Raw genomic sequence first — 27199 nt, 5'->3', positions numbered from 1 at the left:
GTAATGTAGCTCAGTGTTTGAAAATTCAGTTGATGTCAGAGATGGCTCCGAGTTGGCTCACGATGCAAACCTGTGGATGGTTCCGCAGCAGAATCAGAAGCAGAATCAGAAGCAGCAGCAGCAGCCTCGCTAAGCGCAACGCCGCTGGCAGAGCGTGCGGCCGGGCCTTGCGTTCGCTCCCTCCCGGAGGTTCGTCTCCTCGCGATGGATTTGGTCTGAAACGTCGACCTCCGCAAGCACGCGGGGCGCTCCGCTGCACAGATGCCCGGTGCACCAAGCCATGCAGCGGCTTGCCGAGTGGCCACGCACGTGTCGTTACATTCAGCGTCTTGAGCACAGCCCAAAGGGCCCAGAGGATAAGTGGCCAGCAACAAGCAGCACTCTCAGTTGTGATGGATGAATAAGAGCTCGCACGTTTCTATAACTGAGCGATATATAAGAACTTGGGGAAAAGAGACGATGCATGTATGTATATTGAACTTTTTTCGCGCTGTAAATAGCGAACCTTGCTCATGATGGGAGGGAATTCCAAATTGGTGCAGTGTCAAAGAAGAGGCACAAAGAGAAGTATTGTGACCTGCAGTGTGGTGGGTGAGTAAGTGGGTGAGTGGGTGAAGTAGATGCGTAGGTGGGTGAGTGGGTGGGTGAGTTAGTAGGTGAGTGGGTGAGTTAGGTGAGTGGGTGAGTGAGTGGGTGAAGTAGGCGACACTTCACGTGGTCTCAAGGTGCACATGGCCTGGCGCAAGCGTCGTGGTGACGTCACCGCCACTTAGTGGCGAATGGCGGTTGTTGTGAAGTCGGTGAGTAGGTGGGTGAGTGGGTGAAGAAGGTGAGTGGGTGGGTGAAGTAGATGAGAGAGTGAGTGGGTGATTGGGTGAGTGAGTGGGTCAGTTGTTGTGACCTGCAGTGTGGTGGTTGTACATAGTGTGGACGAGACGAAACAGCGAGTGTGATAAGACTGAGTCCTCAACATGGGTGGTAGGAATCATTTCGTGAAGTTCAATTGGAACCGTCACCACGGCAGTCGTCACCACGGTAGTAGTAGCGATAGAAGAGTGATAGGGAGGCGACTGGCAGCCGGTGGGGCGAGTGACTAAAGCAAGTCGGTGAGAGCTGGATCATCAGTCACGCCCTGGCTGCTCCACTCTGAATGCTGTCCGGGCAGTGAGGCAGGATTTGAGTGCCGAATCCCGGGTATGGCAGCAAGATTCTGACTTGCCTTGTGTAGTTTATGGAAATCGTTCCCTGTCTGATGTGAAGTGTGTGAGCATGCCACTTTCTCCCTGGGGTACATACGGTGCAGGTTAAACGGCCTCCTTTTGTACTCGCGTGTGTTTTTTGCATGGCAAGTTGAATCTGACAAAACAAGCAGACGAGATGCCTCCTCCCCATGGATGTAACATATATATTTTTACACATCACGCCAGCCACACGCGGCCTTCTCGGAGTGCATCTTAGCAGCAGCATTCGTTCACACGGGCAAACTCTGGGCCGGTTTCGACTTGGAGTGGTCTCATCAGCAGTCCGTATTGTATGGGCAAGGACCCTCTGCAAGATATGGACGCACAACTCTCCAATGCGCAACTCAAAACAATCGCTGGCATTGTGGAGTTGTGTGTGTGGGTTTTTATCTTGTCGATGTTAGTCTTCGCCTCGCCGCCAATGACGCTTCTTGTTTCAACGGTCGACGACGACGACGATCATCGTCGGTGATCTGCGTCTTGTCGCTGCTGTTGAGTGGCGGCATTGGTGGTGATGCGTGCGCCGTGCAATGTACAGGGCCGAGCGCGTGCGCGTGTGTTTGCGCACGTGTGGACGCGTGTGTGTGTGAACGCCTGTGCGCATGTGTGTGTGGACGCGTGTGTGTGTGTGAACGCGTGTGTGTGTGTGAACACGTGTGTGTGTGTGTGTGTGAACACGTGTGTGTGTGTGAACACGTGTGTGTGTGTGTGAACACGTGTGTGTGTGTGTGAACACGTGTGTGTGTGTGTGAACACGTGTGTGTGTGTGTGAACACGTGTGTTTGTGTGTGAACACGTGTGTGTGTGAACACGTGTGTGTGTGAACACGTGTGTGTGTGTGAACACGTGTGTGTGTGTGAACACGTGTGTGTGTGTGAACACGTGTGTGTGTGTGAACACGTGTGTGTGTGTGTGAACACGTGTGTGTGTGTGTGAACACGTGTGTGTGTGTGTGAACACGTGTGTGTGTGTGTGAACACGTGTGTGTGTGTGTGAACACGTGTGTGTGTGTGTGAACACGTGTGTGTGTGTGTGAACACGTGTGTGTGTGTGTGAACACGTGTGTGTGTGTGTGAACACGTGTGTGTGTGTGTGTGAACACGTGTGTGTGTGTGTGTGAACACGTGTGTGTGTGTGTGTGTGAACACGTGTGTGTGTGTGTGTGTGAACACGTGTGTGTGTGTGTGTGTGAACACGTGTGTGTGTGTGTGTGTGAACACGTGTGTGTGTGTGTGTGTGAACACGTGTGTGTGTGTGTGTGTGAACACGTGTGTGTGTGTGTGTGAACACGTGTGTGTGTGTGTGTGAACACGTGTGTGTGTGTGTGAACACGTGTGTGTGTGTGTGAACACGTGTGTGTGTGTGTGAACACGTGTGTGTGTGTGCTGGCCACCCGGGTTTCGATTCGCGGGACGACACCGGGTGACGATTGTCTGAACCGGTCCTGGGCCTCATCCCCTAGGTCTACTCGGCCTCAAACGAGTACCTGGTGCGGTGTGTAGTAAACATCGCCACTGGGGAGACAAAGGTGGCCGGGCGTGGCGCTGGCCACGCCATCCCCTCGTGTGCCGTGTCGGCCTTCAGCACTTGCACCAACAGTCTGTTAAAGGCTACACGGGGGATCTTTGTGTGTGTGTGCGATCACCACGCGTGCTCGCGTATACAAGACACACACGCACACGGACACCCCGACGTGTCCGTGTGCCTGCGTGTCCGTGTGTGTGTGTCCGTGTGTGTGAATGTATAAATCATCTCCCGAGTGAATCCGCCGAGCAGCCGATTGTGCGAGTTAAGCGGAGGAGAGAGGCGAGGCTGCTCGCGATGGCTGCTGCTGCTGCCGCCGCCGCCGCGCTCCTCCGCTCTTGATGCCGCCGCTGCTGCCGTGGCGTCTGATCGGAATGAATGGGGAGGTGGAGGAGGTGGTGGTTGGTGGTGGTTGTTGTTGGTAGTGGTGGTGGCTGTTGTTGGTGGTGGTTGGTGATGTTTCGTTTGGCCGGGCCACTGCTAGCGATTGGTTTGCGCGGGGAGACGAGAAGGAGGAGGGGGAGAGACGACGGAGACCCGTGGCGGTGGTGCTGGCGGTGCTGTGCGGGGTGATTGATTGGCGGCGGGTACGGGGGGGGGCACGAGGAGGGGGGGGGCACGAGGAGGGGGGGGGGGCTCGGCGCTGCTGCCGCCGCCGAGAGCGGCTGCCGCCCTCCCGCGCCTCTCGGCTGATGCAGTCGCCGCAGTAAATCGCCGCCGCCTCCTGCTCCGCTTGCTCCGGCGAGACGTCTCCATCCTCCTGCTCCATCCTCCTCTCCGCGCCATCTCCGGCCGCGCCGCCGCGAGCGGCTCCCATCGGGCCCGACTCTCCGTGGGGCGCCGCGCCAGGTGAAGCAGCGCGCCCTCGCTCCCTCACCCCCCCTTCTCCCCTCACCCCCCTGCCCCCCCCTTCTCCCCTCACCCCCCCTTCTCCCCCCACCCCCCTGCTCCCCTCACCCCCCTGCTCCCCCCCCCCTTCTCCACCCCCCCTTCTCCCCTCACCCCCCTGCTCCCCTCACCCCCCTGCTCCCCTCACCCCCCCCTGCTCCTCTCACCCCCCCCCCTGCTCCCCTCACCCCCCCCTGCTCCCCTCACCCCCCCCCCTTCTCCCCTCACCCCCCCCCCCTTCTCCCCTCACCCCCCCCCCCCTTCTCCCCTCACCCCCCCCCCCCCCTTCTCCCCTCACCCCCCCCCCCTTCTCCCCTCACCCCCCCTTCTCCCCTCACCCCCCCTGCTCCCCTCACCTTGCTCACCTGCTCCCGTCGTGGCTCGCCTCCTCGTCACTCTCCCCCTGCTGCCATGGCCAGCCTCATCCTCTTCGTCTCCTCCTCCACCCTCCTCCCCCTGCTCCCCCCCCTCCTCCTTCTCCTCCCCCGGCTCCCCCGGTTCCCCCCCCCCCTCCTCCCCCTGTTCCCCCCCCCCTCCTCCCCCTGTTCCCCCTCCTCCTCCTGCTCTCCCTGCTCGTCACTCCTTCCCTAGGTCGGCTCGGCTTCAAATGAGAGTACCCGGTGTGGTGCGTAAACAACGTCGCCACTGGGGAGACAAAGGCGGTCGGGCGTGGTGCTGCTCACCCACCCCCCTTCACGCCCATCGTAGGCGCCGCTAACTCGCGAACGGCACTCGCCCTAAGCAGACGGGGGGGCGATCTTTGTTTACCAGAAGCTCCCAATCTGCGTTGGTATTCGGGGTGAGAAAGCAAAAAACGAGGTGGTGGCGGCTTCAGAACAAAGCAAAATTAGTCCCGGGGGTCCATTGTCCTCCAGAGAGGGGGGCCCATTGTCCTCCAGAGAGGGGGGCCCATTGTCCTCCAGAGAGGGGGGCCCATTGTCCTCCAGAGAGGGGGGCCCCATTGTCCTCCAGAGAGGGGGGGGGGGGGCATTGTCCTCCAGAGAGGGGGGGCCTCGCTTGTGAAGCGATGTCTGGGATCGTGGTCGGCAGGGATTTTCCTGACTGCTGATGGGACGCTGAATGTTGGAACCGGTGCACGAGTTGTTGCTTGTGTCGCCAGTGCCGGGTTATATCCTGGTAGTACAATAGGCCTCGGCAAGGCAAAAGTTATAATGTAAAAAAAACAACGAGCCTACCTTTACCTTACTTTTTACGCTTACCACAATACAATCACTCTACCCTTCCTTTTACCTTTTAGCAGGTAAGCTAAAAGGTAGAAAGCAACGAGCCTACCTTTACCCTACCTTTTACCCTTACCCCATACAAATTACCCGATTACAGGGTAATTACTGGGGTACTACTACACATGAACAAGGTTTATATTGGTAAATGCTAGGTAGAGCGCTTTATACATATAGAATACTCTCGATTCCAATTTTACACGCTTTTTTTTAACTCACTCACTCAGTCTGTTGTTGTCGTTGTTGTATCCTCAAATCTTGTAACTCAATTTTAACCCACTTCCCAATGTGGTATCGACTGCAAACTTGGTATACGTATGTCTTACTGATGACAACACTATATTCTATCATAAAAATATATATGTTTTTAAACATTTTTTGTATGTTATGTTTCGGCTTGGGTCTAATTGCCCACGCTCAACTGACGTTGGCTGTAATTGGCCACGGTCCCCTTACGTTATGGCAAGCTTCGGGGCCATTCCTGGATTCGTGGAGTTCTGCCATTACTAGTACATTTAATAAAAGCGTGTTTAAAAAAAGTTTTTTTTATATTACTTATTAAATGGAGGCCACGGACTGCACCACGGAGCTTTTAGCGGTAACCAAGGCACCGTATTTACCGGGTAATGCTTTGCGCTACCTTTACCTTACCGGGTAATTCTTCCGAGCTACTTTTACCCTACCCTTTACCTTACCCCTTGGCATGTCGACACCTTTACCCTTTACCTTTACCCTTTTACCCGGTAAAAAGGGTAAATTACCTTACCTTGCCGAGGCCTACAGCACAAGTAGCTACTACATGTAGTAGCTACACATGTAGTAGCTACACATGTAGTAGCTACACATGTAGTAGCTACACATGTAGTAGCTACACATGTAGTAGCTACACATGTAGTAGCTACACATGTAGTAGCTACACATGATGCTGCGGGCCCCGCACTTTCAAGGGCCCCGCGCTAAATGCCTTAAAGCTATAAATTCCGGTTCAGTGATTCTCCACTTGCTCTATTACTATAGTACTATACTGCCTTCAACTTTTATGAACGACTGGGTGTTTAAGGTTAGTGATTTGTCGTATTATCTGGCTGTATAGCAAATGAAAAAATACAATTACTTTACTATCCAAGTAAAACATTTGTGTTTTAATAATCATGTGTTTTTAAAATTCAGGGCCCCTTTAGAACATATGCTACAGGCCCGCACTAGCTTAGTCCGGCACTGCTGTTGAGCCAGTGCTGCTGACATGATGCACTTCCAGAAGGCCGCGTAGCAGATGACGTTTATACAGTGTGTTGTGTTCACTTTACACACACAAACACGTGCTTGTGTCTGTGTTGTGTTTACTGTACACACACAACACGTGCTTGTGTACGCTCTCTGTGTTTTCTGTTCACGTGGGAGTCATTACTGTGGATATTAAAGGGTAGACATTTTATATTTGGCATTCGTATATTGTACGAGATCTATTCAAGAGATACAGCATATGCATATATGCAGTGTGAGTGTTTAAAAATTGAGGCTGCAAGAATTTTATCCTCTTATTCCAAATTGACCTTAGTAGCTACACATGATGCTGCGGGCCCCGCACTTTCAAGGGCCCCGCGCTAAATGCCTTAAAGCTATAAATTCCGGTTCAGTGATTCTCCACTTGCTCTATTACTATAGTACTATACTGCCTTCAACTTTTATGAACGACTGGGTGTTTAAGGTTAGTGATTTGTCGTATTATCTGGCTGTATAGCAAATGAAAAAATACAATTACTTTACTATCCAAGTAAAACATTTGTGTTTTAATAATCATGTGTTTTTAAAATTCAGGGCCCCTTTAGAACATATGCTACAGGCCCGCACTAGCTTAGTCCGGCACTGCTGTTGAGCCAGTGCTGCTGACATGATGCACTTCCAGAAGGCCGCGTAGCAGATGACGTTTATACAGTGTGTTGTGTTCACTTTACACACACAAACACGTGCTTGTGTCTGTGTTGTGTTTACTGTACACACACAACACGTGCTTGTGTACGCTCTCTGTGTTTTCTGTTCACGTGGGAGTCATTACTGTGGATATTAAAGGGTAGACATTTTATATTTGGCATTCGTATATTGTACGAGATCTATTCAAGAGATACAGCATATGCATATATGCAGTGTGAGTGTTTAAAAATTGAGGCTGCAAGAATTTTATCCTCTTATTCCAAATTGACCTTAGTAAATAAATATGCAGCTTGGACATACACCGTTCTTTTACACACAGTACTGTGAATGTGAATCACCAATACGGCACATGAAGGCAGTGATGATGTCAGGAGTGCGTGTGTAAACATGTTTACACGGTGTACTGTGGTAATGGCTGTGATCGCGTGGCTGCCCTGCATGGTAACTGCTGCTGCTGCTCGTTGGGTCTAACTCGCACCAACTTCTCTCGCCCCCTACAGCGCGTTGGGCCGCGCTCTGCACACGCAGCAGCAGTGGCAATTTGCGTTCTGCGCTACGAACCCGGCGACCCGAGTTCGATCCCCGCTCACGGCCAACACCAGGTGGCGATTAACTGAACCGGTCGTGGGCCTCCCCTCGGTCGACTCTTCGTCAAACGAGTACCCGGTGCGGTGTGTAAAAATATCGCTACTGGGGAGACAAAGGCGGCCGTGCGTGGTGTTGGTCACCCATCCGCTGGTGTGCCGTGCCGGCCTTCATAGGTGCTCGCTAACAGCACTTGCCCCAACAGTATGTTAAGGCCGTAACACCCTGATGTACGTCTCCCCCTTTTACGTCGTTTCGCAAGTACGTCGTCGCTTTATTATTGACCCCTTGACCCCGCTTCGACCTGATCCTCGTCGCCTTAACCCCACGCTTACGTCTCTGACGGCGTCATCGTCCATCCTGTCTCGCTATCCGTCGCCTCTCAGCCTTGGCGTCCACCACCACCTACCCTGTATCTCGCTGCGGTTGACGTCGTTTCGATATTCGTCGTCGCACCTCTCCGGAACGCATCGCCCACACGAAACCGGCCTCTTCCCGCTTCGTATTGGGGATCTTTGTCTTTTGCTCGCGGGGTTGCTTTCGCCACGTCTGCTACACGGTTCAAGCTGCTGCTGATTGTGTTCTCGGCAGACACCGAGCTTCCTTTGAACATTGTTACAGCTGCTGTATGGTGCTGGGAATTCCACACACGATGACACGGGACCAGGGGCGTTGCCGTTATTTTCTAAATGAGCACGCTGTCCGCTGCAATATTTATCGACGTTGCCACGGTTTTGCCATTTTATTTTGCAAACAGAGTTATAAATATCACTGACGTCCTCCCGCCTTGGTTTAAAAAAGTAAAGGCTGCGGGGTTCAGCGATTCAGTGATAAGTTAATTTACAAATCGAGGGTTTGGATTGTGACGGCGGCATGCAGTGGACTGGCCTCTTGCGAGTTAACAAATTAAATAAGCAGATGCTACGCCTCCTTCCCATTCCCTGTCGCTGCACGTGAAATGAACGATCCTCTGTTACACATCCCCATCAGCCACACGGCCTTCTGGGAGGGCATGATTTCAGCAGTATGGGTTCAATGCAAGAAAAGTCCGGAGGGAGCATTTTCGACGTTACTGGCATGCTGACGGGCAGGGAAGCGCGCTCCGGTAATTTGCGACAGAAATGATGGCAGCCGACTTGGTGCTGCTTGCAGAGCGACGCGCGGCGAGTGTCTTTAAGTTAACCCTCAACGGGGGTGAGCAAGTTCAGTTGGCTCTAACCTCGGTGCATTCACTAGCCGCGATGCACACGGCTACACGAAGCATTCCACAGGCCATTTTTTCCATGTTTAGTGAAATATGAAATTGCAATAAATGCATTCCTTGCATGTAATTGCTTATCTGGGTGTGCGCCACTGACAGTGTGTCTACACACATACATAGTGCGTAGGTAAACATGCAATTTGCCGCGGATATCGCCTTCCACTGTAAAATACATGAAGGAGGCAGTGTTTATTTGTGAACAACACGAACGCCCCCACGGCGTGCGATAGCCACCCAGTTCCCCCCTGCGTGTCTCGCGTGTCTCGCACGTGCGTACTGTGCGCACTGTACGCACTGTACACTGTGGGGGAGCCGAGCCGTGGGCCCCCCACAGCCGTGACCACCCTGACCCCCGTGACCACCCTGATCCCCGTGACCACCCTGATCCCTGTGACCTCCCTGACCCCTGTGACCGCCCTGACTACCGTGACCGCGCTGACCCCCGTGACCGCCCTGATCCCTGTGACCTCCCTGACCCCCGTGACCGCCCTGACTCCCGTGACCGCCCTGATCCCTGTGACCTCCCTGACCCCCGTGACCGCCCTGACTCCCGTGACCACCCTGACCCCCGGGAGCGCCCTGACCCCCGTGAGCGCCCTGATCCCCGTGACCACCCTGACCCCCGTGACCGCCCTGACCCTGTGATCACCCTGACCCCCGTGACCGCCCTGACCCCCGTGAGCGCCCTGACCCCCGTGACCGCCCTGATCCCCATGACCGCCCTGATCTCCGTGACCGCCCTGATCCCCGTGACCGCCCTGATCCCCGTGACCGCCCTGATCCCCGTGAGCGCCCTGACCCCCGTGACCGCCCTGACCCCCGTGACCGCCCTGATCCCCGTGACCGCCCTGATCCCCGTGACCCCCCTGATTCCCATGACCGCCCTGATCCCCGTGACCCCCCTGATCCCCGTGACCCCCCTGATCCCCGTGACCGCCCTGATCCCCGTGACTGCCCTGATCCCCGTGACCCCCCTGATCCCCATGACCGACCTGATCCCCGTGACCCCCCTGATCCTCGTGACCCCCCTGATCCCCATGACCGACCTGATCCCCGTGACCCCCCTGATCCCCGTGACCCCCCTGATCCCCATGACCGCCCTGATCCCCGTGACCCCCCTGATCCCTGTGACCCCCCTGATCCCCATGACCGCCCTGATCCCCGTGACCCCCCTGATCCCTGTGACCCCCCTGATCCCCATGACCGCCCTGATCCCCGTGATCCCCCTGATCCCCGTGACCCCCCTGATCCCCATGACCGCCCTGATCCCCGTGACCCCCCTGATCCCCGTGACCCCCCTGATCCCCATGACCGCCCTGATCCCCGTGATCCCCCTGATCCCCGTGACCCCCCTGATCCCCATGACCGCCCTGATCCCCGTGACCCCCCTGATCCCCGTGACCCCCCTGATCCCCATGACCGCCCTGACCCCCGTGACCCCCCTGATCCCCGTGACCGCCCTGATCCCCGTGACCGCCCTGATCTCCGTGCCGCCCTGATCCCCGTGACCGACCTGATCCCCGTGACCCCCCTGATCCCCGTGACCCCCCTGATCCCCGTGACCCCCCTGATCCCCATGACCGCCCTGATCCCCGTGACCCCCCTGATCCCCATGACCGCCCTGATCCCCGTGACCGCCCTGATCCCCGTGACCGCCCTGATCCCCGTGACCCCCCTGATCCCCGTGACCGCCCTGATCCCCGTGACCCCCCTGATCCCCATGACCGCCCTGATCCCCGTGACCCCCCTGATCCCCGTGACCCCCCTGATCCCCGTGACCACCCTGATCCCCGTGACCCCCCTGATCCTCGTGACCCCTCTGATCCCCATGACCGACCTGATCCCCGTGACCCCCCTGATCCCCGTGACCCCCCTGATCCCCATGACCGCCCTGATCCCCGTGACCCCCCTGATCCCCGTGACCCCCCTGATCCCCATGACCGCCCTGACCCCCGTGACCCCCCTGATCCCCGTGACCGCCCTGATCCCCGTGACCGCCCTGATCTCCGTGCCGCCCTGATCCTCGTGGCTGCCGTGACCGCCATAACTGCCGTGACTGCCCTGACGGCTTGTAATACGCCCATACAGCCATACGGTCACACTGCTAAGACAATAAATACGCAGGCGGTGCGTCTCTTTCACGTATCCGTCTCTCCACGTACGCGATAAAAGTACTTCTTATACAACCCATCGGCGGCACGGCCTTCCGGGAGTGCAAAATGTAATCAGCATTGATTCAAGACGAGCAAACTCAGGGCCTGTTCCTTCATACGTCATCAGCAGAGTTCATATGAGTAGTCTTGTTTAATTTTTGTAAAGACGTCATTGATAAGATTCACGCACAGATAATTTCAGAGCCTTGGTGGATTTACACCGTGTGTGTATGTGTGTTTGTAGATGCGTAGGGAAAAGGCATCAATATTTATTAATAATACAGCCCTCGTACAATCGAGGTTCGTTTGCTGGTTATACCCATCGGTGACAATTGGTGCAGCGTGTTCAAATTAGCTGTGGCTGGGAGTGGCGATGGCTTCACTGCCCCCTTTGGTGCCATTCCTAACCTGAGCAAGCGCTGTCACGGCAATCAAATGACTAAAGTGCGGAGTGTGTGTCTGTGCACATACAGAGTAATGCGAATGCTATGCTGATGACACTTGAGTACACAGAGCATCGGCTACGCAGACTCGTGTCTTACCTTTAGTCAATTAAGATGTCTGCTGTGAGTGTGGTCTTGTTACGTATGCACGTTGAATGTCTTTCTCACCGTACTTAGCCAACTGTGCTAATCGGAGGTGCGGTTATCTGGCCGCACGTAAAGTGGTAAAGTGTACGTTTACTTGAGGCCAGGTTTGCTAGACTATTGTAATACATACGGGGGTACAGCGGTTAGCGCACTGCACTGTGAACCCGGCATTCTTCATTTAAAATTTCTCCTGCACCCCCCCCCCCCCATGGAAGGATGTTTTAGGTTCCCCCCCAAAGTGGCAAAGCCGTGCCAATTTCTGCAGATAAACGTGGAGCCACGTGGACCTGATGTGACCACGTGTCTGAATGGTGGCGGGGGTTGAATGTCTCTGGTGGCATGGACAACATCGCAGGTCAGCCGCAGAGCTGTGATTTACGTTGCACAATGTAAGAGCCGCTGCCTCCCACGTTGCCTTCCGACGCCTCTTCCTGCAGGCCCCAAGCAAACGGCTGGTTTCGGAAGCTTCGTAAATACTCTCGCATTGATGTGAGATGATTTGATTACATTTTCATTCAAATTCCACGTGTTGCTTACAAAATAAATAATTTGGCGCAGCGGGCATGTTGGTTTTAAGCAACGTTGATTTGTTGATGCTTCTGAGGCTCGGCTCTTCAATTTTGAATCTTTATGCTTACCTCAGGGGCCGTCCATAAATGACGTCACGCGATTTTAGCCGATTTTTGACCCCCCCTCCCCCCCTCGTCACACACAAAAAGTGAGACCCCTCCTCAAATATGACGTCACAAAGCTCTGCCCCTCCCCCCAAACCATATTTCCATTTTGAAAATAAAACATACATCAAATCGCTTTAAACTATTGTCATTGTAGTGCGTATTTAATGTGGCACTGCACTCTGATGTTGTAGGAGAAAACATTTATTAAAAAGGAGGTGTTGGAAAGCTGAAATTTAGCATAAAATTCACTTGAAAATAGTCAACGTATAACTAAAACTGCAGATGTTCAGAATATTATATTGAACTTCTCTCATAATTAAAAAATATGAAAAGTAATCTATATACTGTATATAAAAGGGAAATTTGTGAATGTGTCTGTTTGAAATGTTTAGCATACTTCCCAACATGCAACAAACTTGAAATTTGCCATGTGGGTAGCTTCCAGACTGTACACAATGCAAAAAGTCTAAAAATAGACTTTGGTATTTTTGGGGGGGGGGCGCAATAATGGATATATTTTGCACGGCAAGTGAGCGGTGACGTCACATCTGTGATGTCACCCGCATGCGGCAGCGTTACGCAGTGTGCCTGCTGACGTCACGCATCCCCCCCCACCCTCCGCGTAGGCCGTGTATTAATCCAAGACAAGAATCCAAGTCCCAGGCAAAGCCGGGTAGTGAAGTGAGTTATAACTATTAAATAATACTTGAAACTTTGTAGGAGGACGAAGCAAAATGGAGAGTACAATTATAACAAGCACATTCATTTCACAGAATGAAAAGCCCTGGTAGAATCATTAGAATCAAAATGTTTAATTTTTTTTACTAAATGTTTGCTTCTCCATTCTCCCATGGAGAAGCAATATGCTCCTTCATGGAATAAATAAAAGGTGACCTTAGTAAATTAAAATAATCAAATAGTTAATAATGAAAATTCATCAAAATTTGGGTTATTGCAATTATATTTAATTAATATTTATTTAAAGTTGCTCATTTTGATGTGACGTCACATTTCTCAAACCCCCCCTCCCGCCCTCGTCACAAATGTCTGACCCCCCTCCCCCCCCCAGGTGCGTGACGTCATTTATGGACGGCCCCCCATATGTCCAGGCCTCTGAGAGTAAACGGCTCCTAAATGCCTCGCTGAAACCCAAGGGGCAGGCAGCTCAGCTCGCCAGACGGCACCACCAATGAGATTCTACTTAAGGGTCGGTGAAATGTGTTTTTGGTGGTACCGGTAAACTGCACCATGCGTGCAGTGACTTATGCCGCCACCGCCGCCCGGTTTACGCGTTGGCGCGCGCCGATCTGCCCGTTAATTATTGATGCTCCGCTTTAAACAGTGACCGGTTTCCGACATTTGGATCCCCTAGTCGATTCTGAAAACGGTTGCCAGTCTAGTGGTTGTTGTTCAACGGCCCCAGTTAGTAGCGATGTGGTGCCGCCCTTTCAGAGCCTTCAGATGCGCTTCTGGGTCGTCTGGAACGCTCTTCCTTCCAATGTTAGGAAACCACTGGGGCTATGCACTTTTAAATAATCCTGAAAGAAAACTAATTTCTTTATAACGGATTTTTGTGCTCAGTATAACACATAGGAGGCTTTCGCGACCAATTTTATTCCTCATGAAGGTTTTTGGGTTAGATTGCATAAGTATAAATGTGTCGTAACCCTCCGCCACCCGAAACAGCAAGTAAGGTTTGTCACGTTAACAACGCGTGCCAATGAGTTACTACTTCAGCCCACCGGTTGTGTGTTGGAGAGTAAATCCACAACATTTACAATTTGAGAAGTACGACGTTTCGCTGGTAATTACATCCAGCATCATCGGGCGATTTGCCAGAATAGTGAAGCAATCCCCACCTGCTTCCGGTCTTTAATAGAGCTCAGTTTGTTGTCCTTCCCCCCGCACCTGCGATAATCACGGTTGGCTACGTACGGTGGGAAAGACGTTCAACGTAGACCAAGACTGAGGCCTGCAGGCTTCATGGAGGCGAGCCACGGAATCACGGTGGTCGATGCGTTTCTTCCAAGCCGCTTGAGTGACGTGACTGCAGAAGTCAATTACTGCTGCTGTCATTTTTTAAGGATGGCAAGACGTTTCGGTGAGAAAAAGAGTACTCTGTCATAACACGCTTGATGAAATGCACGTGGCTTGCATGCATGGATTTTATACACTTAGCCCTTTTATAAGCGACCGAATGCCCCTAATATCGCTTTCTCTCTCTGGCATCTTGGTATCGAAGTCTTACACATTTGTTCTGGCAGCATGGGATGCGTAGCGATTAGAGATTTACCCAAGATTTACCCAGAGGGAGCGTGTGGGGTGTGATTTGTTGGCGAGCGAAGGCTCGCGAGGCAGATGGCGGGGTTTCCGATGCCGCTCGGCCGTTGACACTTCGTCGCGCTGTTTTTGTTCAAGAGAAATGACGGCGTTCGAGCCACCGCACCTCACCAAATGGGAGGTGTTGGCTGCAGAAAGCATGTAATGCATTACCTCGGCGGGCTTGAGTTAATGTGGCCAGGAATTTGTGCACTTTTCCCTCGCGCTGCTGCTGCTGTTGCTCCACACAAAGCCAGCCCGCACCGCGGCCTCTCTGGTGCCCGTTCCCTGGGCGCTCGCTCTGGCGGCTGTGACACGCGATGGGGAGGAGGGGGCGAGATTGCAGCGGGGGGAGGTAGTGCTGAGCCCTGGGTGGTGCTGAGCCCTGTGGGTAGTGCTGAACCCTGTGGGTAGTGCTGAACCCTGTGAGTGGTGCTGAGCCCTGTGGGTAGTGCTGAGCCCTGTGGGTGGTGCTGAGTCCTGTGGGTGGTGCTGAACCCTGTGGATGGTGCTGAGCCCTGTGGGTGGTGCTGAACCCTGTGGGTGGTGCTGAACCCTGGGTGGTGCTGAGCCCCGTGGATGGTGCTGAACTCTGTGGGTAGTGCTGAGCCCTGGGTGATGCTGAGCCCTGTGGGTGGTGCTGAGCCCCGTGGGTAGTGCTGAACCCTGTGGGTAGTGCTGAACCCTGTGGGTAGTGCTGAACCCTGTGGGTGGTGCTGAGCCCTGTGGGTGGTGCTGAGCCCCGTGGGTAGTGCTGAACCCTGTGGGTAGTGCTGAACCCTGTGGGTGGTGCTGAACCCTGTGGGTGGTGCTGAGCCCTGTGGGTAGTGCTGAGCCCTGTGGGTGGTGCTGAGCCCTGTGGGTGGTCCTGAACCCTGTGGATGGTGCTGAGCCCTGTGGGTGGTGCTGAGCCCTGTGGTTGGTGCTGAGCCCTGTGGGTAGTGCTGAACCCCGTGGGTGTGTGTGTGTGCTGGGGTCACTGTTCCCATCAGATCTTGCTCACTTCTGCTGTCGATTCGTTGTTTTTTTACACACTTGCCGAGGACAGGCCCAAAGGTCAAAGACATCTAACGGCCAGCAACCAACGGCACGATCAGAGTGGTAATAGATAACAGTTGACATGTTCCTTGAATTAAGCAATTACATTATTATAAGAGCTTGTGTAATCAGTTTACATATATGGAGGGACAGATATGGGAAGAAGATTGTCCAACATGCTCACTAACACTCTCTCCCGCTAAACGACTCAACCACTCGCCCACTTGCTCATCTACTCACTCGCCCACTTGCTCACTCACTCGTGCACCAAATCAAACACCGAACTGCAGGTCACAACACTTTTCTCTCTGCTTCTTCCATCGTACTGCGCCACTGGGGATTTCCCTCCCATGGTCTCCACACATCTCATCGTCCGCACAGCCTTCTGGGAAAGCCTAATTTCCGCAGCATTGGATAAATACAACCAAAGTATACGGTTTTGTATTGAACTTTGACCCGTATCTAACAGAGAACGTCCTTGCCTAGAAACTTCTGGCAGTTGACCAGTATTGGTTGAAGCTAACCTGACACTGCTAATGAGACAATGTCAATACCGTTCCAGAATTTTCATCTGTTAAACAATTGCTGTAGAAATATGGACTCCCAAAAAGGCCATGTTTATGTACAGTAGTCCCTCGGTTAATGGTGACATCAGTTAACAGTTAACGTTTCACCTCCCATAGGACCCCATGGTTTTGACTAACGTTAACATTCTGACTAACGGTAACGTGTTTACGTTATGCACGCGGGCGCCAATTTCCACCAATCTGAGCGATCGTAAATAGGGCTAAGCCATGCCCTCAGCCAAACAGCGACGTCCATTTATGACCTTTTAGACCTTGACTGCCCTTGTTTACATTGCGTTTTCTGTTGTGGCAGTGGAAATAGCTCTCTTGCAGACAAGGGGATCTTTACTTATTTTTGAACCTATAAGCGAATTCGATTAACAGTTATTTTGGTTATCAGTGGTTTTCGCGGAACGGATTATAACGTTAACTGAGGTACTATTGTAGTTATGTTGAACCTCTTTGGCACCGTATGTAGCCAATGCCAAACAGAGGTGTGTCTGATAGGATGTGTAAAAAATGCAAATATTATTCTGTGAAGGGACAGATGGAAAAGGGGGCGTATTGTCAGCTTATGCCTTGGGTTACTTGATTGATAATTTTTTTAATGGAGTTGGTATAATTCTTGTTGTGGCGAAGGCCGTTTGACAGAAAGAGTTTTCCATAATACAGGTCTTTTGGGTTAGATCGCGTAAATATATAAATGTGTCATTAAACCCGCCACCACCCGACACAGCAAATTAGTAAGGTTTAATGCCACATTTATATATGTACACGATCTAACCCAAAAGATCTGTATTATAGATGATAATGGTCGCAAAACCCGACGTGTTAAGGAAGAGTTTTGCAATGTCCAGAATCTTAAGGAGCGGTTGAGAAGCAACGTCCCTCGTTCAAGCATCGCGTTCGTAATTTGCTGTTTGGTATTTGTTGTTTAAAATGTCTATTTTACGTCCGTTGTGTTCTTCTAGACTGTGTAGTCGTAACTTATGTTTTGTTGTTGTTGTTGTTACAGCTGTTATGACAACTCATTCCAAAACGAATCTTAATATCCAGCTCCGTGGTCGTGATTGAGACGATTAATAGCACTGAAGCGAGTGGTGGGGTTTGTCCACCACGATTGGCGCATGCGTCTTTTCGTTTGGAAATGTCATTGGAGAATTGTGTTGCATATTTAATCACCCTGATCTAGCAACTAGGAAGCTGCACGGTGAACCAAGCAAGGTTTCTTCTCGCTACTGCGTGGACTAGGCCGATATTATAGACCCACACAGCCGTCCCTAATCACGTTTGAAGCAGTTGTAATTACACGAAAATGAACAACCATTCATCTCTGTATCAAACAAATCAGTCCACACAGCTTTCCGTTTGCTATACATCTCACACGGCTCATTGGAATTGTATTCAAAGTAGTTTTGTCGACTCTCCCAAGAAAGTTTCCCCAACGTTTCTGCCCATCATGAGTGGGTGGAGCAGGGTGGTGGATGGGAGCAATGTTTACTGTGTTCGGTGGGTTTTGTGCCAAGTTCATTTTGGCAAAACCAACAGAACGTGTCGGCCGGGCTGGCTTCGGGATCTGAGTTGAGTTGCATGCTGGCCACGGCGCGTTGGAATCTGAACTCTGGAGAAATAATCTTCTCGCTCTGTCTGCCTGCCGCATTAAGGGGCTCAGCAGCACACTGTCTGCCGGTGCCTTAATTATGGTACCGAGTGGCGGTTGTCAGCATTTGTTGAATCATAGATACCCATGATACGTAACAGATTTTTAGTTTCGGCCACGTAATGATCTGGCCAAATTTCTAATCCTCCACCACCTGACGTGGGTGAAACAAATGAGATTGTTACGCTTGCAAGTGTTTTAACGCGCCAATTATCAGAGTTTTCTGCTCACTGGTGGGTTGAAGAAGAGCTCTCGCAATGAAGTTCGCCAATTATATTCGCGACGTTTCTCTTGAAACTATGTCAAGCATCTTCAGAAGAAGATCCGGGAAGTCAACTTGTTAACTCGGTGTTCTTCATTCATTTCAAGGCCCCGCGGGCCGCTGGTGGCCTTTAGTGCGGCCCCTGATGTGCAGCCCCACCGACAATACACACAGAGTGAAAACAGCCCCCCCCCCATCATCATCATCATCGTGCTGCTGTCAAACCCCCAATGGTTTAAAATGTGCGGTGGCCTTCGCACTGATGATGTCTTATCGGAAAAATTGGCCCCCCTCTGAAAATTGGTGAAGAACACTGGGCTAAATAGACTTCTGTGATCGCTGTGCGTTGAAGCTATCACCATTATATAAGCTAGCACCGTTAGGAAGCCACTGAAGCTACGCACTTTAAAATCTAAATTGAAAACGAATTTCTGTAGAACTGCTTTTTGTGTGTCTAATTTGTGTTGCCCTTCCCACGCACCTCCGACCGGCATGGTTGGCTACGTTCGGCATGAAAGAAATTCAACGTACATGCATGCACACACACGTACATCCAACTGCTTTAGCGTCGCCTGCGCCCTGTTTGTGTCTCCGAGCACGTGCACCGACTCGCCACGTCGTTACTTTCTCCCCCCGCAATTTCAGACCACAAAATCGACTCCCTTGCCTGTGTTATTGCCAAACATTGACATCTGCAGCCATTCAGAAATGCGCATTAGCCAGGAATACCATTTCTTTTTTTTTAGCCCTGGTGTTATGAGAGCATTGTTGATGACGCTTATTTAAGCTGAGACAAGTCAGTTTTAGCATGACAGCGTTACAAGTACTTTGATGGACATAATTGCAACCGCTTTTCCTGTTATCTAGTCAACTGTGGGGTAATTTTAGCTGTTCCGTGGAGCTCCTAAGTTACAGCTGCTTAGCAATGCGTGGAAGCACGTCGAGGGCGGATGGAGGAAGCGGCGCTTGCGAGCGCGTTGGTTGTTCAGGATCGTTTACCTCCCTCGAAACCCATGAAAAATGAAAATTGGAATTTATTGATATTTACATGAGAAAATAGATTGAATGTTTTTTTTTTATGTCGGGCCATAGTTAAAAAGCTGAAGATTTTGGTACTCCCCCCCCCCCCCCTCCTTGGGAAGTGTATAGATCCGTCGCTGCCTTCTGGGCGACCTACTTGGAGAGGGCGTTGTGCTGGAAGGGGCCACTATGGTTGCGGGAGCAGCAGCAGCAGCGTGTACACGAGGATGTCGGGAGTGTGGAGTGCAGTGGAATCCCCACTGCCCTCCCCAGGCACCGGGGTCTGCTTTGGCACTCACGAGAACCTTACAGACTCGGCTCAGAGCAATTTTCCACCTCTGTTCCACATCGGTCAACGTGATTTTCGTTGCTCATTGCGCATTTCAGGCGGTGCTCGTCTCCTTTGTACAGCCCTGAGCCAGTGGAGGGATTCTGCATTCCCACGGCTAGGGAAGTCCATCCATAAGGCGACCACTGTCAACAATCCGCACAAAGTTGTGCTCATTGTATCGACCCCGGAGGGCTTCACGAGCCGAGTCAATCCCCAACCAGGATTTGAACTCCGCGGAGTAAAGTTTTATAACCACCTTTGGAGTTCATTTTGTGTAACCAGGTGAGAACTCGAGAGACCAGGATAGAATCAATCGTCAGTGACCTGTGGGGCAGTTGTCTGCCAGTAGGGGGCGGTGATTGCTGCTGTTTACGTGATCCCAATCATTTTTTAAAAATGAAATTGGACCCTGACGCCGGCACACAGCGGCCTACTCTTGTGAATGACGTCGTGTGATCTGGAACGTCCGCTGTGAAGCAAACGGTAATTACGCCGCAGCAATAACCCGGGGCGGCTGCCGGTATTCGAAGCGTGAGCGCCGCCGCTGCCGCCGGCCCATGTGACCGTGGCCTCCCAACGCATCCCGAGTATGGGGAGCACCGAGCAGAGATTAAGCGCACAGAGTGTCTTGAATCCACAAGATCTCGGAATCACGACAGGCTGAGAGCTGGCCGTGGCCCATTAGCCGGTTTTTCAAGGCGCGTGGCTTTGGAAGTCTCTCGCCGGTGTTTGTCACGGGTGATGTCACCTTGGCTGTGGCGCGTCCTCGTGAGCGACGTGCACGCCCCCTCCACGGCGTTCACCAGCCACCGCACACTCGGGTCGCAAACAATTTGTTTTGGTCTCTTGAATTAGTTTTTTGACCTTTTTCTGGTTTTCTCGGTCATGCATTTTCATGCCATCATGACTGAAATATCACAGTTGCCTCTTTTTTTGGTTACATGTGAACCTAAGTAACATTCTATCGGTCACCTATTGCTATTTGTAACAAGAAATAAGCAAACTTGATTTTAAGCTTTCGTGACTGCAGTAATTACTCTTTGGTTCTTTCGGTAAAGTCGTGTAGAAAGATAATAATTAAATTTATTTAATTTATTTTTCCTTCTACAAAAAGAGTAAGAAATAAGCAGAGATACTGAATGTCTAAACTGGTGCAGAGTTTGCTTGTGTTGAACGAACACTGTGAAAATTGCGGACTCCCAGAATGCCGAGTGGCTGATAGGATGTGTAAAAGTATTTTTTACGTGGAGGGAGGACAGGTGTATGACGGAGGCATCTCGTGTGTTTATTGATTTTGTTACTTTCTCCACAAAGATGCTCATGATTATTTCTCGATTTGCCATTGCCTGGTTAATCATATAGATATATATTTTGTTTTAATTCCATACATGTAGTGTGCATATCATTTGAATATTGGCAATCTAGGTATCGATAACCAAGTATGTATGTCACGTGGCCAGGCAGTTGTTTTTATTTTGTAATCGAAATAAGGATTTGTGTAAGACCTGACCACAAATGACAGCTCAACGAAGTGGCTCATCTCGTGGAGATTTATAGCAGTAGCCAAATGCTCTAAACGCGTGGTGACGTTGATTCTAAATGCGGAGGGAAACACCGGAGGACCCGGAGAAAAATCCACGCGACCACGGGGAGAGAGACACGCAAACTCCAAATATACAGCAGGCATCATCAGGGTCGTGATCGAACCCATGACCTCCTGCATACCAGCAGAGGTCGGGTAGTTAACATCTCGACACTGCGTCCAGGGCGCTGATGGTGGTGTCTCACTGACAGATGATGGTGCAAAAGGTTTGTAATAATCAAGATTTGGTCTTGGCTGAAGGCGAATGCACATTACATTTTCCTGGCAGAGTCAGGCCTCATACAAACACCTTCATTGATTTGGATTTTGTGGATCTGACGCCGATCGAAGCGTGTTCAGTGGACACGCTCGGTGTACCTCGGTGGACCTTTATGCGAAGCGCAGGAAGCCGCGAGGTGACACTGCCGAGGCCTCTGGGCTGTCCGTGTACCGCCGTCTCGTGCGCCAAGCGCAAGCGTTGTTATCACGCTCGCGGGGGGGGGGGGGGGAGAAGGTGGGGGTGGACGGAACGGGAGAGATGCTCCCAGCGTCGGCCGTCGCTTGACTTTGACGGATCGCTGCCTCCCTCAGCCCCGTTACAAAGCCACAGTGGCCGCCAAATGGGGAGAGGCGTGCACTGGGTGTCTGGCTGGCACCTTGTAGAACGTTGAATCGCATTGCAGGAACACTCACTCGGACGCCAGCGTGGAGAGCAGTGCGATGCGATGCGCCTCCGTCAACTCACGGCATCGTTGAATGTGATTTGGTTACCCTTGTCAAAGCCATCTTCAGTGTTGAAGCGTTCAACAGGTGGTGGCCCGAAAAATTCAAACGTGGCTACGTCCAGAGGCGAAGGGACGACGTTTGGCAAAGGACAGCGGGCGGTGTCTTTGTTCCTGGGGAGGTTTGTACACACAAGACAGTTGCAATGTGTAAGACGTCCAAATGCCACCGCTGCTCGAGATTTGAAATTGACATGAAAGGGCATTTGGGTTAAATGGATCTTAACAATAAATCGACCATATCAAAATTAACTGCACCAAAGGAAATCTTCATCGGAGTGTTGACAGTAGAAACATATAAAAACCAAAGACAATTTACGTGTTGAGTATTACGCTTTTCTTTTACCGAGGAAAATCTCACCGAGTCTCAAGATTCTTTCAGGAGGGTCCTGGAAAGTAATCCACATTGAGTCGTTTGCAGGTAATTTATTTTCCAGCTGTGGGATATTTGACCAATACCAATTACACTTCATCTCCGTTTTTACTCGCTATATGAGGAAACCAGATAACCCAGCGGAAACCTGTGCAGAACAGGGGGAGAGAGCATGCAGACTCCATGCAGCAAGGCGCCCGCGTCGGGGATTGAACCCCAGTACTCTTCGCCTCTAGGCCCAAGCGTTGACACTGCGCCACCATCACCCTCCCGCCGCCCAAGCGGTGTTGTGCCACACGCTCTGACACGGCCAGGCGAGTGATGGATCGTCCTCCGGTGAGATTCTCTCCAAAACGCCGAGTCGGCCTTCCGGGCAGCAGTTCCTCTCCAGCAGGCTGCCGTCAGCCTGCCTGAACAGGCGGGGCGAGCGCGCGTCGCGTGCGCATCACGGGCGCTGGAGGCTGCAGGATCGCGGCCACCTCTGTGCGAGCCCGTTTGTTGAGTTTATTGGCGGAGTGTATTGCTGTAACGGTTATAGCTCGGCTCCGTACACTCTGTACCCCTGCGGTCCCTTGGTTTACGTCGATCTCCTGTGTGCGGTATCGAGCTCCGGCATGCGTGTGCATGCACACGCACACACGTACACCGGTGCGTGCGTGCATACGCGCACACGCCGGATTGTTTGCCTGCGAGGTGCGTGGCGTCGCGCTGTCAGCGCCGTTGACAGCGCGGCTTGTCGGGGCCGAGGGCTGATGGATGTTCGCCTGTTGGGCACTATTTTTACAGACGAGTTTAATAGTAAACACCAGCCCGGGCAGCAGATAGGTATCTGCAGCCACCGCCGCAAGCGTGTGAAACGGTACTCCTCTTTACGGCTTTAGGAGGACGCGTTTTGTAGAAGTAATGAATAAATAATGAGTTGCTCTTCACAGAGCGCCGTTTTACGATGGAGCGACTTACAGCCGACCTCGTCGCAAACACTTGATAGGTCACCCCCAGTGGCAGCTGTCCCTGTGTGGCATGAGGCGACCCAGCACCTGGCCTGCAAGCGGGCATTGGTCTGCCAACAGGGGGACGATGATTGCTGCTGCTGCTGCCGTGTCTCATCCCACTTGAGTGATTTCCACCACGTCATTGACGCAAAGGAGACGATCGCGAGAAGCTGCACGGTGACGACATTCTGAGGCGGAATTTGTCCCCGCGGCAGCGTCGGTATCGCCACCTCGTCGCGCTGCAGCGGAGCCCCACGCTCACCGCCTCGCCCCCTCTACAGAACGAGCGTTGCTTTGAGCTTGGGACGTGCCGGGACCGCGGCGGCGCCGGTTTGCGCGCGAGTGGGAGTATTGGGAGACGAGCCGGCACGGCGTAGCGTCGTGCGCCGGCACGACCCCTCTGCTGCACGGACCCCCCGCCGACGCTGCGTCCGGTTGGGAGGCGTTACCGTTGCAGCTCTTGACCCTTAATCGGAATGGCGCAAGGATTCTTAGGCGGAGGGGGGAGGGTCTCTAGTGTCCAAGAAATTGAGTACCAGACGTAGATATCGGGCACATCATCTTCTTGAAATTACATCGTGCAAGTTATTGCTTTTTAAATGAAAACTCGGAATCTGCGAGAGTGAGTTTTGATTGGTCCCAAAGTGAGCACGTGACCCCCTTCACTTCGCGTGCCCCTTTACAGCTCGTGCAGTGGGTCGTCTTTATTGTCAAGTTCCGCTGCCGCGCGATGAACTTGCACTTTAATTGCGCTCGGGACAACTCTGCCTCCGTGCTCGGCTCGAGTTTGTTGGCGTTGAGGGCCCTCGCGGTGCGCGGGCGTGGGAACGTGGAAGCGTCGCCGCCTGTCGGGTCTCGCACCGCCGGCGCCCGCCAAGCTTTTCCGCTTGTTACACCACCGCCGCCGCCGCAGCTGCCGGCTTGGGTTTAAATGGCGTAGCGGGGAAACGTTGCGGTGGGCGCAGCGCTTTTACGGGAGCATAAATTGGTGAGAGGAGCTTCGATGCGTGCTTGGCTCACAGGTTCGACAGGGCATTGTGCACCGTTTTTTTTCTATTGCCGGGCTGAAGTGTCCGTGGCTTCAATTAGACATACCCGTGCGAGCCACCTGATATTAAGTCGATCCAATTACATCGGCAGGGTTTTGGCAAAATAGCCCCGCGGTAATGAATGGAGTAGGAGCGCGGAGGCATCTCGTACCTGTCTCGTTGTTTGACGCGCGACGTCGGCGTGTGCGTGGGGGACGTGGCGGCGGCGGCAGCTTCATATTAATTCGGCAATTTCCAGATTGTTGACGACACTTTTTGGAGAGCAAAGGTCAGAGAGTCTGTGCGAGCCACGACGACGACGATGCCTCCTCGCCGTGCTCTCGCTGCCTCATTTGCCGAGCGGGGGGGGCAGGGGGGGTCGCATGTGCAGTTGCTAAAATGTTTTTTTTGGCGTCGCAGGTAACTGCATTCAAAATATCATCGTTTTACCGGTTTGTTGTTCAGCACCAATAGCTAACAGCATGTGCTCTCCTCGCAGCCTGCGACAACGAAAGCAAATTTGTTTTGTCTGACGTTGGATTAGCCGAGCGCTCAGCACAGCAAATATGCAGACGTTCTCGCGAAGGCCCCTGGGCGGTGGTTTTGCGTCGTATTTCGTCCGCTAACTGCTGACGCTAAAACGACCCCCGCGCGTTGTGCTGCATCCGCGTTATTATCCCCTGCCGCGTCCGTCTGCGTTTGCGCGCACATTTCTCTGATGGCCTGAGACGTTCAGCGTCGTCTGCCTCTTTTTGGAGGCGTCGTTTTCTCCTGCCCCTTCAACGGGTTGAGCAATTTTAGGGAAGCTCTTAATGTGGAAAGCGAAATGTTCATCGGCCGGATGCGTGAGTTATGTACGTGAGCGTCGATACACACGTTGGGCGCCCTCCGGGCATGCGGGGAAAAGCCTTGCGGCGTTCGTGCAAGATCAGGCCGGATCCAAGTCATATTTACCTTTGAAATCGTACTTGTCTCATTCCCCAAGTTTCTGGGTCCTGTGTGTGAAAGGAATATTACAATCTAAATGCAAAAGAAAAACATTCCTTTCAAACCAGTCCTAGTTTTTTTGGTTTACAGCATAGAAGAGGAATTTCATCCTTTTCTCAGTATGGGTCTGTCTAGTTATGGTTGTGCATTAACCGAGAACATTTTACCAATGAAGTTTTAACAATGGCACCAGATGGCACACGTTTCCATAGCGTCGTCTTTGTCTTCAGTGCGTAGAAACACATGAGCCAAAGGCAAGCAAGTCTTATCATGCTTTTGTCGTACAGTGTTTATGCGAGCGTATGCTACGAAAATAAATACGCAGATAATTCACCCAATTCACACACCTGTTCCTTCAAACAAAAACTAAAGAATGTTTTGTCCACATTGTGTCAGGCGCATCGCCACCTTTTCGACATGCGGAGTCTCATCAGCAGTCAGCCTCGTTTGAACTAATGCCGGTGAACAGTCAGGCGTTAAATGTATTTTTAAATCCTTTATATTAAGTTCGCTTGCTTGCTTGCGTGCTTGCTTGCTTGCGTGCTTGCTTACGACCGTGCAAATCTTTCGGTCGTTTTTTAACCCACTTCCCGTGATCCAATCGAGCTGACATTTTCCACACAGACTTGTTGTGCGAGACAATTAATGTTCGTGAAAAAAAATTCCCAAAATTTTACACTTTTTAGGCAAAAAAAAATTATTTTACATATATTCAAATAGAACTCATTCACAGTATAAGAGCCCAGAGTGTAACCCCTCCACAGGCCGTGGCGGAGTAGCGCAGTTGGTAGCGCCCTCACTTCCCATGCCAAAGGTTGCGGGATCGATCCCCGCGTCCTCCACAGGCGAATATATGTTTAAATCCTTTATATTAAGTTCGCTGCCACGCATATAAAGGATTTATAGTGAAAAACTTTGTTTTTACGGGTTATACTTATTATTACTCAGCCTCAGACTAGAATATCCTTGCCCCCCCCCCGCCTGCCTGCACGCTTGTCACCTCCTGTGTAACATAAACAACGCCTTCGTTATCAACCTCTCCGCATTCTGTCCAGCACTCACTCATTCACTCCGTGCAGTCGTTCACCGGCGGTCAGGCGCCTCCCCTCGTCACTTGGACTTTCATCTCCTCCACACGGTGATCAACCACCACACTGCAGGTCACCACAACACACTCACCCACTCACCACACTGCAGGTCACCACAACACACTCACCCACTCACCACACTGCAGGTCACCATAACACACTCACCCACTCACCACAACACACTCACCCGCTCACCACAACACACTCACCACAACACACTCACCTACTCACCACAACACACCTACTCACCACAACACACTCACCCACTCACCACCACACACTCACCCACTCACCTAAACACACTCACTCACTCACCACAACACACTCACCCACTCACCACAACCCACTCACCACAACACACTCACCACAACACACTCACCACAACACACTCACCACAACACACTCACCCGCTCACCACAACACACTCACCACAACACAATCACCCGTTCACCACAACACACTCACCCACTCACCACAACACACCACAACACACTCACCCACTGTAACTTCCCCTCTGCTGGTAGGATCACCGAGCCTTTCTTTTGAATCGAGACTGAAGGCACGCACCCCTCCGTGCTTCTCCGCCACACACCATTGCTGCTTGCCGTGTCTGCCCATCGCGTGCGATAATTTGACTCGACGTGCGCACAATTCATGGTTGTGATCATGTCCGCTTTGTAACGAGCTGCACGGTATCCGCTCGCCCTCGTAGCGAGAGAGACACGGCTCGGAGGCGCCGGCGGCAATCGCAGACGAGCAGGAAGGCAGCAGCCACGTGCCGAGCCTGACGCCAACGATTGCCCAAGCTCTGCGATCCTCTATATATATTCGTGAACATGTTTACAACCAGCGAACGTGCGTTTCTACATATCACGTGTTAAAATCTGCCTTTTGCTTTGTGTCGTCCTTGCGCTGGATAATTGCGTTGTGTCTGCACCCTACCAGCATCGGTGCCAATGCGGTGCCGGGTGGACGGAGAATCTAAATGCAATGGTGCCGCTCGACACTGACGTGGCGGCACCTCTGTTTTGACGCTCTACTGAGAGATATTTATCATCCTCTTATCTATTGCAGCATTG

The 27199-nt window shown here is 52.1% G+C and overlaps 1 protein-coding gene across 24 annotated transcripts in view; it reads left to right on the top strand.

Moving 5' to 3' along the window:
* Positions 1 to 27199, top strand: part of FUT8 (fucosyltransferase 8) — a 388964-nt gene that overhangs the window by 245210 nt on the left and 116555 nt on the right. For 2 of the 24 annotated variants that reach the window (XM_078608819.1, XM_078608818.1), the window contains exon 1: positions 3428 to 3614. The exons of the other annotated variants lie outside the window; for them this stretch is intronic. The gene's annotated coding sequence lies outside the window, so the exon portion shown is untranslated. Of the gene's footprint in view, positions 1 to 3427; positions 3615 to 27199 lie in introns of those variants that run through there. 24 annotated transcript variants of the gene reach the window in all.

The sequence above is a fragment of the Lampetra planeri genome, chromosome 30 (assembly GCF_965212315.1).
Source record: "Lampetra planeri chromosome 30, kcLamPlan1.2.h2, whole genome shotgun sequence".
In the NCBI taxonomy this organism is placed as follows: domain Eukaryota; kingdom Metazoa; phylum Chordata; class Hyperoartia; order Petromyzontiformes; family Petromyzontidae; genus Lampetra; species Lampetra planeri.
The sequence above is the reverse complement of the archived record's forward strand: the minus strand, read 5'-3'. Positions and strand labels throughout refer to the sequence as shown.